Source organism: Triticum aestivum, chromosome 1B, assembly GCF_018294505.1.
Source record: "Triticum aestivum cultivar Chinese Spring chromosome 1B, IWGSC CS RefSeq v2.1, whole genome shotgun sequence".
Taxonomy (NCBI): domain Eukaryota; kingdom Viridiplantae; phylum Streptophyta; class Magnoliopsida; order Poales; family Poaceae; genus Triticum; species Triticum aestivum.
In genome coordinates, this window is record NC_057795.1 from 483,134,700 (window position 1) to 483,147,295 (window position 12,596).

Consider the following 12,596-nt stretch of genomic DNA (forward strand, 5'->3'; position numbering starts at 1 on the left):
AGCGGGGCACCAGGAGCACCGGGGAGGCGTGGCCGTGGGCGCGGCGAGGGCGGTCGGCGCAGGCCACCGGGGCACAGTGGGGCGCCGGCCAACGGTCGCCGGCGCAAGGTCGAGGCAAGGCACGGCCAAGAGGGAACGGGGCCGCAACCGGGGCTAGCGGCGCCCAAGACGGAGGGTCGAGCGGTCCGGTGACCGGGGGGGAAACGAGGGCGAGGTTCGGGTCGCCGGAGACGGAGCTCCGGCGACGGCGCCGTTCGGGAAGAGGAGAGGATAGGGACCCGGGGGTTCGGTGGCCGGGAGGGGGGAACGAGGGCGCCGTTCGGCGAGGGGGGAAGGAGAGGGCACGGGGGGGGGGGGGGGAAGGCGGCGTGGCCGCGGGTGGCCGGAGCCGGGGCGGAGCCGGCGACGGGGCTCCGGGCGCGGCGTCGTTCGGGAGGGGGGAGAGAGGGGAACGACGGAGGGGGAGGGGGCGAGCTCACATCGGGGCGCGCCGGGTCTATGCGAGCGGGCTCGGTGGAGGGCGGTGACGACCGGCGAGGAGGCGGGCGGGGGCGAGCTCGCCGGCGTCGGGGAGGCGGAGGGGGTCGGGATCGACCCGCGGCGGCGGTTGCTCGTGCTTGGGGGCGACGGAGGGGAGGAGGGGACCCCGGACGGTGGAGAGGAGGATGAGGGGGGGGGTCCGGGCGGCGGTGGGGCGGCGGGGGCCGCCGGCGAGGTGGGGGGGGGGGCGACGGGGGTCTCGCCCCGATCTGGATCGGGCGAGGGAGCAGGGGAGCGTGGGTCGGGGCGCGTGGGGGGGGGAAGTGTGGGGCGGCTAGGGTTTGCCGCGGGGGTGAGGGGATAAGCGACCGGCGCTGGGCCGGGCCAGGGGGGGGAATGGGCCAGGGGGGGAGGGGCCAAGTGGGGGGGAGGCGGGGAATGGGCCAGGGGTTTTCCCTTCCCCCCCTTTTTTTGTCTTTCCTTTTTCTTTTATTATTTCTCTTTTCTGTTTTTAGTTTACTTAAAATGCCAAAGCATTTTACCAAAATTAGTGCACCCCACCATAATTAGGTTAGCTATATTAGACAACCCCCGAACATTTTTAGTCTTTGTTTTGAAACCTTTTATCTTTGCTTTTGTTTTGATTTTGAATTCGAACCGGTTTCGAACTAACGCGAGTTTATCCACAGTAACCGAGGTGACGTGGCAACATTAGTGGGGATTACTGTAGCATAATTACCCGGGCGTCACAATTCTCCTCCACTACAAGAAATCTCGTCCCGAGATTTAAGAGGGAAGTAAGGGGAAAGTTCTGGTTACGATATTCTAACGGATCTTCTCGACGAAGTTAGTTCCTTTCGTTGATGTCTTCAATCCTTTATTCCGATGCATCATGATAAACTCGCCACCATTTCTTCGTGAACTCCATCGTACTTACGAATAGGTAAGGGGTAGCTCTACAATGCAAGGATGTTATAAGTGAAAATCATCTGGGGGTATCCCCAGAATGAACTTATGAGTATCTCGCGAGTTGAACAAACGACACACATCGAGAGCAAAGTAAGACAGGGCGATAAGAAGTTTCAAGCGGATAGGCAATCGTTCATTGCCTGAAGCAGGGTGCGAAAGGGTTCAGAGCAACGGGTATAAGTATTGCGTCCGATACCAGAATAGATCTACAGGCAAGTGGCCCGTGAATTACATACAAAGTCAAGCGTGAGGAATAACTTTGGGAACAGGGGGTGTACAGGAGAGTCAGGTTTCGATCCTGTGAAACTGTGGGTTATGGGCCCACCATGTGGTTAAAAGTAGAAGGTTGGTGACATCTTGCACGATCATGTAAGCAAGGCATGTTAGAGGAGAGTCTGAGGGTCATGTCGGCAACAACATAGGTACCAAGGGCGAGGGACGAAGAGAACCATTTTCCTGCTCGTTGAACGAGGCGGACCAATAGGCAAGGTTCTCGTCCATCGGTGGTTACTGGAATGTCATCAACAATAGTAATAGGGTCTTACTTACAGAGTGGTACAACGAGGTGCTTACCTAAGCAGGGGATTATCACTGCTTAGATTATATAGGTCACAAGAAGGGTCAAACAGACCCATGGAAAGGAAAATGTGATCATTAGGTTAAACAGAACAATGGAAAGGAAAAATGTGTTTAAACACATATTTCGGGGGTATATCCTTCCCAAGGATAAGCAGAGCATGATATCCATGACAGGATATAATGTAGAAAACCCTTTAGGTAAGGGGAGAGAAATTTCATGACATTACCCATACAACGGTGTTCGGATAATTGAGCAAGAAACATTTAGCATTGGGCTTCGGATGTTCTTGTTGAAAATCAGAGTATCGCAGACATGCTTCGAGATAGCATTGACATGGCCTTCAGGTGAAGATCAGACTTTGGAATCACGAAGGATCCATCTGGAATAACTTGTAGAATAAGTCTTACAATTTCCTCATGGATGAATGGATAACCTTGCTGAAAAGGAATCTATATTGATAGGTCCTCCAGCCGGGGGGGGGGGTGCTAGGCATGACATCATGTTAGCGGGTCATCAAAGGATCAACATCATAACTCTTGGAAAGGTGTCCCAACCATCATATCTGACCGAGATTCAGATCCGATTGGTGTCAGGATACCTGAGATTCAGGATGTCTGAGAAGAAAAGGCGCAACACAAATCGTTGAAATGGCATTGCAAGCTTCTCGGGAAATGAACTATGGGAGCGGGTTTCTGAAGCAATAGTTCACCATTAAACCAAGGAGAGGACAAGGAGGTGTCTGGTGAACTCAACGGCAATTCACCGAGATTCCCAAAAGATGGATTTCCACCATTAAGTGAACAATGGGATAACATTTGTTAGATCAAATGATATAAGGAAGTATGCTCGAGGAAAACATACACAATTAAACACTGGTTGAAGGGTGCGCCCGAAGTACGGGTTGGGTTGCACGACCAATGTTAGAATGGTGATTCAATTAGCGAAGGACTTAGAATGAACTATCGCCCATTCACTTCAAAGCAATAGGGTTGTTAGAAGTTTTGAATTCACACGTCATAGCTCCATTGTCGGTATTCCGGTTGAAAACAATACGGGGACCAAGGAATGAACGAAGATGGCAAGAAGTATTATGATATCAAGAATTATTAAGAGGTGGTGAAATTCTCACCACATTCTTGACAAAAAGAGATGGTAATACTTCCGAGGTAAGGAAGATCAACTGCTGGGTAGCAGTGATCTCAAGGTTTACACAAAACACGAACAAGTTGTGTTGAACGGAAGGCAATAAGGTGGTCGATGAGAACAGGAATCATCGAGGGGCAAGGATGGTATTACCCATTATGAATTCAATTGAATTCCTGGAAGAGCTCATAAGGTTGATGATGACCACGACACAATTGTCGAGAGATTTCATGCAGATGTAGTCAATCAGCGACGACATCAAGTCAAAGGAATGATGAAGCAAGAGGTTATTGGAACCACAGTTACGACACAAACTCGAACTCAAGCTTGTTGTTTAAGGTGAAAGGTTATGACGAGGAAAATCGACGTAAGGTTAGTTCATCGTCGAAAATTGGTGCTCCGAGAATAAGGACCAGGTAGCACCGTTAGAATCGTCACGACAATGATATAGCCAAACAGGCTAGGAATGGCGTGATCGGGTAACAAACTCGTACTTATAGAAGCTTACTGAAGAGTTGTTGAACCGTAGAGCGGACTCGGTTCAGTTATCGGTGTCTTTGAGTGTTCAATAACTCAGAGCCCGCGAAAAATTGGAATCAGTGGGAAGGTAGCACTTGATGAAGAACTCATAAAAAGTTATGCAGTTCCATGATAATCTCGAGATACCAGGGGGGTAATACTCGACACAAGATCAAAGTAAAGGTTGGACTGGTGTATTGATCCATAGAAGACAATTGTTTTAACTTGTCCGAGAAATGAGATCAAAGAAGAACAATCATGGTCGGAACCACGGTTGCAAAAGGCCAGATCCTAGATATAAGATGAACTTATACCAAGGGAATAATTGATTTTAAAAGAAGCTTCGATGAGAAGATGTACATCGTGTCCATGGGCATGAACGCAAAGTTCAAGGTCGACTCCCACTTCTCCAATGCACAACCTTTCATTCACTTCTCGCGCTCAATGAAGTTGTAGTTTTGAAATTTTATCTGGCAAAATACCAGAAAAGTACGACTCGTGAAAACTTTCGAGTTCACACCTATTAAGGAAGGCATAGGTTCAACCCATTGGGGCATCTTAGAATCATATACCAAATCTTCAGAAGTAATTAACTCAAGCTCAAAGGCAGAGCATGGTTGAGAAAGCAAAGGATACAATTTACCAAAGGCATTATGTATCAGAGGAAAGGCTCACAAGGTTATTGAATATGAAGGGCGTTGTCAGATAAAATCCAACAAAGGATCTGGTGGTCCACAAGGGATCTGACGTGAGCATCGGTACTCAACTAGAGGAAGAAGAATGCAAGGAGATCAAATTATAGAAACAACTGACTAACTCAATTGTCAAATGCCAAGGAATTAAGATTTCCAAATCAAGGGATCAGAAGCAATGCTCTGATTAGGGATGGATAAGTTGAATAGCCTTAGGGTACAATCAAAGACAATTGGATTGGTCGAGAACCAATTCCAGTTAAAAGAATGGAAGCTCAGCCGGAAAGGTAATTTATAAGGATCAATGATGATTGCGTGTATTCGCAACATATTGAGTCAACAGACTCAAAATGATAATGACAAGGAATGTCAATAAGATTTCTATACTTATGGGATTAATCATAATGAAAGCAAACAAGAAATTCCAGAGCAATAGGTTGCTGAGGATTTTCGGAATATCGGTTGGTAATTCGAAGACTTTTGTGTAACACATGAACAACTGAGGGATGGGCAGATACTCGATAAATGCGAGAATTAACCGTAGGGGTATTCAAGTGACAAGAACAGCAAGGCAGTAAGCTCAAGGGATTATCGAAACCACGACGAGTTTCTCAGGGTATCTTGTAATAACAAGACCAATGGGGAATGATCGTAAGAATGGCAAGTGTAAGTAGTTATCCATAAGGATTTACCGGTGGTCGGGAATAGCAAAAGTGATGGGCACAAGGTCTCGAGAGAATATCAAAGAGTATCTCTGAAATCTTCTGGTGCAGTCGGTGACCATCTGGACTGAAGGGGCTCTCCGGGAGAAAGTATTTTCGAGAACCTAAAGTTAGTTTTTAGTAGAAATCGTTTAACCCGAATAGAAGAGGGTTCAGAATCCCAGAGTAAAGGTCGAGGAATAAAAGATCCTAATACCTCCCGATGGCGACGTGGGCCCATGGGCCACACAGCCATGTTAGTAAAAGTTTTTCAACGACTAGACTCGACTTCGGCCAAGGAGTGTGGAAGGGGGATTCCTACAGGCAGTCGGCTCTGATACCAACTTGTGACGCCCCCGATTTAATCGTACACTAATCATGCACGCAAATGTGTACGATCAAGATCAGGGACTCACGGGAAGATATCACAACACAACTCTAAAAATAAATAAGTCATACAAGCATCATAATACAAGCCAGGGGCCTCGAGGGCTCGAATACAAGTGCTCGATCATAGACGAGTCAGCGGAAGCAACAATATCTGAGTACAGACATAAGTTAAACAAGTTTGCCTTAAGAAGGCTAGCACAAACTGGGATACAGATCGAAAGAGGCGCAGGCCTCCTGCCTGGGATCCTCCTAAACTACTCCTGGTCGTCGTCAGCGGGCTGCACGTAGTAGTAGGCACCTCCGGTGTAGTAGGGGTCGTCGTCGACGGTGGCGTCTGGCTCCTGGACTCCAGCATCTGGTTGCGACAACCAGAAAGAAAGGAAAGGGGAAAAAGGGGGGAGAAAGCAACCGTGAGTACTCATCCAAAGTACTCGCAAGCAAGGAACTACACTACATATGCATGGGTATATGTGTAAGGAGGCCATATCAGTGGACTGAACTGCAGAATGCCAGAATAAGAGGGGGATAGCTAATCCTGTCGAAGACTACGCTTCTGGTCAGCCTTCGTCTTGCAACAGGTAGAAGAGGGTAGGTCGAAGTCCTCCAAGTAGCATCTCCAAGTAGCATCTCATAGCATAATCCTACCCGGCGATCCCCTCCTCATATCCCTGAGGTAGAGCGACCACCGGTTGTATCTGGCACTTGGAAGGGTGTGTTTTATTAAGTATCCGGTTCTAGTTGTCATAAGGTCAAGGTACAACTCCAAGTCGTCCTGTTACCGAAGATCACGGCTATTCGAATAGATTAACTTCCCTGCAGGGGTGCACCACATAACCCAACACGCTCGATCCCATTTGGCCGGACACACTTTCCTGGGTCATGCCCGGCCTCGGAAGATCAACACGTCGCAGCCCCACCTAGGCTCAACAGAGAGGCCAGCACGCCGGTCTAAACCTAAGCGCACAGGGGTCTGGGCCCATCGCCCATAGCACACCTGCACGTTGCGTACGCGGCCGAAAGCAGACCTAGCCTAGTGGCGTTCCAGTCCAATTCGGCGCGCGCCGCTCCGTCGCTGACGTCTGAAGTGCTTCGGCTGATACCACGACGTCGGGATACCCATAACTACTCCCACGTAGATGGTTAGTGCGTATAGGCTCGTAGCCAGACTCAGATCAAATACCAAGATCTCGTTAAGCGTGTTAAGTATCCGCGAACGCCGAACAGGGCCAGGCCCACCTGTCTCCTAGGTGGTCTCAACCTGCCCTGTCGCTCCGCCACAAAGTAACAGTCGAGGGCCGTCGGGAACCCAGGCCCACCTCTACCGGGATGGAGCCACCTGTCCTTTCAGCCCCCTCGTCAGAATCACTTGCGGGTACTCAATGAGCTGACCCGACTTTAGTCACCATCTGTATAGTATGTATGTATGTATAGTATATACCCGTGATCACCTCCCAAGTGATCACGGCCCGATAGTATAGCAAGGCAGACTGACAAGAATGTAGGGCCAATGATGATAAACTAGCATCCTATACTAAGCATTTAGGATTGCAGGTAAGGTATCAACAGATGTAGCGACAATGTCAGGCTATGCATCAGAATAGGATTAACGAAAGCAGTAACATGCTACACTACTCTAATGCAAGCAGTATAGAGGAGAATAGGCGATATCTGGTGATCAAGGGGGGGGGGCTTGCCTGGTTGCTCTGGCAAGAGAGAGGGGTCGTCAACTCCGTAGTCGAACTCGGTGGCATCAGCGTCGGTCTCGTAGTCTACCGGAGAGAAGAGGGGGAAGAAATAATGAATACAGAGCAAACAAAGCATCACAAAATATAACAAGGCAATACGCGGTGTTCGGTGTGCCCTAACGCGGTAGTAGGTGATACCGGTGAAGGGGGGAAAACATCCGGGAAAGTATTCCCGGTGTTTCGTGTTTTCGGGCAGAGGAGCCGGAGGGGGAAAGTTGCGGGTTCGATAGGTTAGAGGGGTGTGGCGGACGAACGGACTGCGTATCCGGAATCGTCTCGTCGTTCTGAGCAACTTTCATGTTGAAAACATTTTAATCCGAGTTACGGATTAAAAGATATGATTTTCTAAAGATTTTATTAATTTCTGAAATTTAATTATTTATTTAATTAATTCGAAAAAATGTATTAATGACGTCAGCATGATGTCATGCTGACGTCAGCAGTCAACAGGGGTTGACTGAGTCAACCCTGACATGTGGGTCCCGTTCGTCATACTCTATTAACTTAATTAGCCTAATCAAAGTTAATTAACCTTAGTTAATTAGGTTAATTAGTGGTTAGGGTTAATTAAACAGAATTAATTAGATTAATTAAATACTTAATTAATTAATTAATTAACTAATTAGTTAATTAGTTTTAATTCATTTTCATTTTATTTTTATTTTTGTTTTAATAAAAACCGTTCTTTTTAGGGGGTGGGGCCCCCATGTCATTGGCCCAGGGCCAAACGGGTGCGGGTCCAATGGGCAGGCGGGCGACGGGCGCCCGTAGCCTGCCCGGGGCGGGGCGTGGCCGTGGCCACGGCGGGGTTGCCGCAGCGGGGCACCAGGAGCACCGGGGAGGCGTGGCCGTGGGCGCGGCGAGGGCGGTCGGCGCAGGCCACCGGGGCACAGTGGGGCGCCGGCCAACGGTCGCCGGCGCAAGGTCGAGGCAAGGCACGGCCAAGAGGGAACGGGGCCGCAACCGGGGCTAGCGGCGCCCAAGACGGAGGGTCGAGCGGTCCGGTGACCGGGGGGGAAACGAGGGCGAGGTTCGGGTCGCCGGAGACGGAGCTCCGGCGACGGCGCCGTTCGGGAAGAGGAGAGGATAGGGACCCGGGGGTTCGGTGGCCGGGAGGGGGGAACGAGGGCGCCGTTCGGCGAGGGGGGAAGGAGAGGGCACGGGGGGGGGGGAAGGCGGCGTGGCCGCGGGTGGCCGGAGCCGGGGCGGAGCCGGCGACGGGGCTCCGGGCGCGGCGTCGTTCGGGAGGGGGGAGAGAGGGGAACGACGGAGGGGGAGGGGGCGAGCTCACATCGGGGCGCGCCGGGTCTATGCGAGCGGGCTCGGTGGAGGGCGGTGACGACCGGCGAGGAGGCGGGCGGGGGCGAGCTCGCCGGCGTCGGGGAGGCGGAGGGGGTCGGGATCGACCCGCGGCGGCGGTTGCTCGTGCTTGGGGGCGACGGAGGGGAGGAGGGGACCCCGGACGGTGGAGAGGAGGATGAGGGGGGGGGTCCGGGCGGCGGTGGGGCGGCGGGGGCCGCCGGCGAGGTGGGGGGGGCGACGGGGGTCTCGCCCCGATCTGGATCGGGCGAGGGAGCAGGGGAGCGTGGGTCGGGGCGCGTGGGGGGGGGGAAGTGTGGGGCGGCTAGGGTTTGCCGCGGGGGGTGAGGGGATAAGCGACCGGCGCTGGGCCGGGCCAGGGGGGGGGAATGGGCCAGGGGGGGGAGGGGCCAAGTGGGGAGGGGGAATGGGCCAGGGGGAATGGGCCAGGGGTTTTCCCTTCCCCCCCTTTTTTTGTCTTTCCTTTTTCTTTTATTATTTCTCTTTTCTGTTTTTAGTTTACTTAAAATGCCAAAGCATTTTACCAAAATTAGTGCACCCCACCATAATTAGGTTAGCTATTTTAGACAACCCCCGAACATTTTTAGTCTTTGTTTTGAAACCTTTTATCTTTGCTTTTGTTTTGATTTTGAATTCGAACCGGTTTCGAACTAACGCGAGTTTATCCACAGTAACCGAGGTGACGTGGCAACATTAGTGGGGATTACTGTAGCATAATTACCCGGGCGTCACACTCGTCCACCCCGGCATAAAGCACTCGTCTATAAACCTGATTTCTGCGTTGTCGGTTGACGCACTGCACATCAACAGAAGTTCTAAGTACATGCCACAATGGCTTCACAGAAGTTCTTGCAAAATATAATCAAAAGTAGTGACCACAATCGCATTGTGTAATTGCTCCTTGTCAAAGCACCCAAGAATGCAACCAACAAGGTTCGATAGCAAAATAAATGAGGAGAGACATACCTCAACCTTGTAGTACAGACCCATAGGATAAACTGATCCTAAGCTTGACTCCAATCCTTCAATAACAACTTTTTGGCAATCATCTAAAATATATTTAGGCCGACTCATCAACAAAAAAGCCTCTTGTTCTTCACTGTTGCACTCTGTTTCAGGAACTCATGATCAGTCTTTTTCCCTCCCAACAATAATTTTCTCCTTCTCAAAAGACTCAAGAGTGCAAGGAATAAGGTCTTGCAGGAAAAAAAAACAAGCGAAAAAATGCATCTTGCTATAGGTAATGTTGAAGCCAAATAAACATAATAGAAGCATCCTTTACGATCTATGGGAACCAGTTTCATTGGCACAAGAAAACTCGCCATTCTGAGGCAGCTCCACAGTCTGGTAGATTAGCCCATCACTATAGTTTCCAAAAACTACAGTCACCAACTCTTCAAACAGAGATGTTGCATTAACAACACCATCCTGGATTTTTAAGCCCAACAATTCTTGCTGATGCAACCTGCAAAACCTTGTGTAGTCAGGTAGATTCTGCAGAATCCGATGGAATACACCCGCCAAAATGACAAAATAAAGGAAAGTTCAGCAGAGCACAAAAACTGTAGGAAATTCATTAGGAGCATTACTTTCTTACTTGCAAATGGAAGCAACACACCTTCAATAACTGTGGGAGGCATGGATTTCATCTGTTTTTAATGGCAAGAAAAAAATTTAGCAAACTTAATCTACCAAGATGATGCCCCATTAATTTGTCCATATGCACCCATATATAAAACAAACTGGGCAGGAATAAACAATAGGCTATATGAGTACATGTAGCAAGTGGAAAAGAACGACAACTACCTAGCATATGGAGACAATGCCCCGGTACAAAGAAACACCCTTGGGCAGAACTAATTGTTTCCTATAAAGAAGCGTCATCAGGTAGATAAAACCAAAGATGCACGGATGCACAGACAAATGAATCACGGATGCATACCTTTCATATTATGACACCTCTCAAAGCATATTCCTCTGAACTTTCCCTGCCAGCAAAAGCACTACAGGCCGGGCACGAGTCAGTTTCGCCGCATAAACATGTCAACCAACTGATTGTCCAGAGGTAGAAGACAAACCTGCCTAGGAAACTTGGACCACCAAAACGCCTCCCCATATAACCAACGACGAGCAGCAACCTCCAAAACAAAAAGTCGAGCCTGCAGATCAGCCCGCACTGAAAGAACCGCTGTTTGTCAACATCAAGAACAACAGGGGAAAAAGGAGATTGAGGAAAGAAAGGGGAAACAGACGGTCTGTGAAGAGAATGAACAACTACAATCAGAATGGATCAATGGATCCGACACGTACCTCAACCAGCCTAATCTGGCAGCAGCCATGGGCCGGGGATGGACCTTCACATCCTTAGCACATCCTCGGGGATCGCAGTAGAGCTCGAGAGCCAGCCGCGTGATCTGTCGAGTGGATCTTGAGGGTGGGTGTCACGGTCAAGCAGGAGGGCCTAGAGCTGAGACACCATGGCAGGGGCCTCCTCCTCCGCCACCATCTCCCCCTCCTCCGCCACCAGAGGGAGCCGCCGCCGCCATCTCCCCCCTCCTCCGCCACCAGAGGGAGCCGCCGCCGCCATCTCCCCCCTCCTCCTCCGCCACCAGAGGCCGCCGCCGCCGCCATCTCCCCCCTCCTCCGCCACCAGAGGGAGCCGCCGCCGCCATCTCCCCCCTCCTCCTCCGCCACCAGAGGCCGCCGCCGCCGCCATCTACCCCTCCTCCTCCGCCACCAGAGGGCGCTGCCGCCACCGTTGTCGAGGGAGTGGAGGGGATGAGGAGCTTGGGAAGGCGGCTGTAGGGGAGGGGGAAAAGATTTAGGGTTGGAGACGAGGGCACGGGGATGGAGGAGAAACCGGACGGGCGCGGGCCTCACGACGTGGAGCGGTGGTATTTTCCCTCGCATGGTGCAGTGCGCTCGCCTGACCCTCGCTGTTTTTTCCCATGCGCGGTCGCGGTGCGGTGGTTTTTCTCTTCGCGTGGTGCGGTGCGCTCGAGCCATCGGTTGTGACTACGAGTCTAGGAGGCTTTATATGTTAGATGAGACCTGCAAATCATGGCCAAGGGGAAGTATCAGGTGCTCCAAACACTCATATGCTCCCACGCTCCAATGTTCGAAAGCTCAAGATGTTCCAAAAAAATCAAATCTTTTTGTGGATGTTCACAAGACATATGTGTACATCCCTATAAAGTTCAAATTCAAATTTAAAATACACATAGATAAAAAATACAAATCCAACATGAATAGTGTCACAAAAGGACAAAAGCAAAAAACAACACTATTCACATCCAGATTTGTTTTTTGTTTTGTTTTTCAATGTATTGAGAACCTTCACTTTTTTTTAATTTTTTGACACATCTAACTTTGATTTTTTTTAAACATGGGAGCATACGAAAGGTGGGAACAGTAGATATTCTCCCTCATGACCGGCATGGCATATCTTTTGTGGACAACACACTCAAATGGTCTCTCTTTCTCTCTCTCTCTCTCTCTCACACACACACACACACACACACACACACACACACACATTTCCACTAGCACCCTAATCCCCCTTTTGTCTATGTTGGTGTCGTTTCCCCACTCATGCCCCTTCCACAGTGTTATGTATCCCTATATGAGTCCTAGGGGATCTTCTAAAACATTAATTCCTACTGTACTAGAGAAGCACTCGGAGTAGATAAGAAATGATTCCGATGGAATCCGAAGAAAATACTCAGTGAAGGAGCTTTTCTTTTGGGACAAGACAGTATGAGAGCAAAGCTCGGAGAGAATTAAGTATTGACGTCCAAGGAACAATGTATATACATGTGAATTTAAGTCCACGACAGAGGGGGAGTGATATCGCTAGATCTACATACAAGACATGCATCATCTCACGCGAGCTACTTTATATCACATTTAGATTAGCACGACCCTTTGAATAACCCCAATGGGGGCTTGGACCTATGTATATTGTGTTCTATGTTTCTCTAATCTCATTGAAATTAACCAATAGGGCCCTTGTGTGCCCTACACATCCTTTTAGATATGTCTACCCTAGTATATATGA

General features: G+C 49.9%; 1 long non-coding RNA gene across 3 annotated transcripts; it reads right to left on the bottom strand.

Moving 5' to 3' along the window:
* Positions 1-9,272: 9,272 nt before the first annotated feature.
* Positions 9,273-11,038, bottom strand: LOC123093025 (uncharacterized). Of its 3 annotated transcripts, none has more exons than XR_006444981.1 (7): positions 10,850-11,038; positions 10,618-10,715; positions 10,482-10,542; positions 10,346-10,406; positions 10,137-10,188; positions 9,506-10,004; positions 9,273-9,335 (listed from the first exon to the last, which is right to left on the bottom strand). It is a non-coding gene; the product is annotated as an uncharacterized lncRNA (long non-coding RNA). The 3 variants fall into 3 exon arrangements; XR_006444992.1 differs by having other exon boundaries at positions 10,129-10,188; XR_006444997.1 differs by having other exon boundaries at positions 10,618-10,727.
* Positions 11,039-12,596: the final 1,558 nt, after the last annotated feature.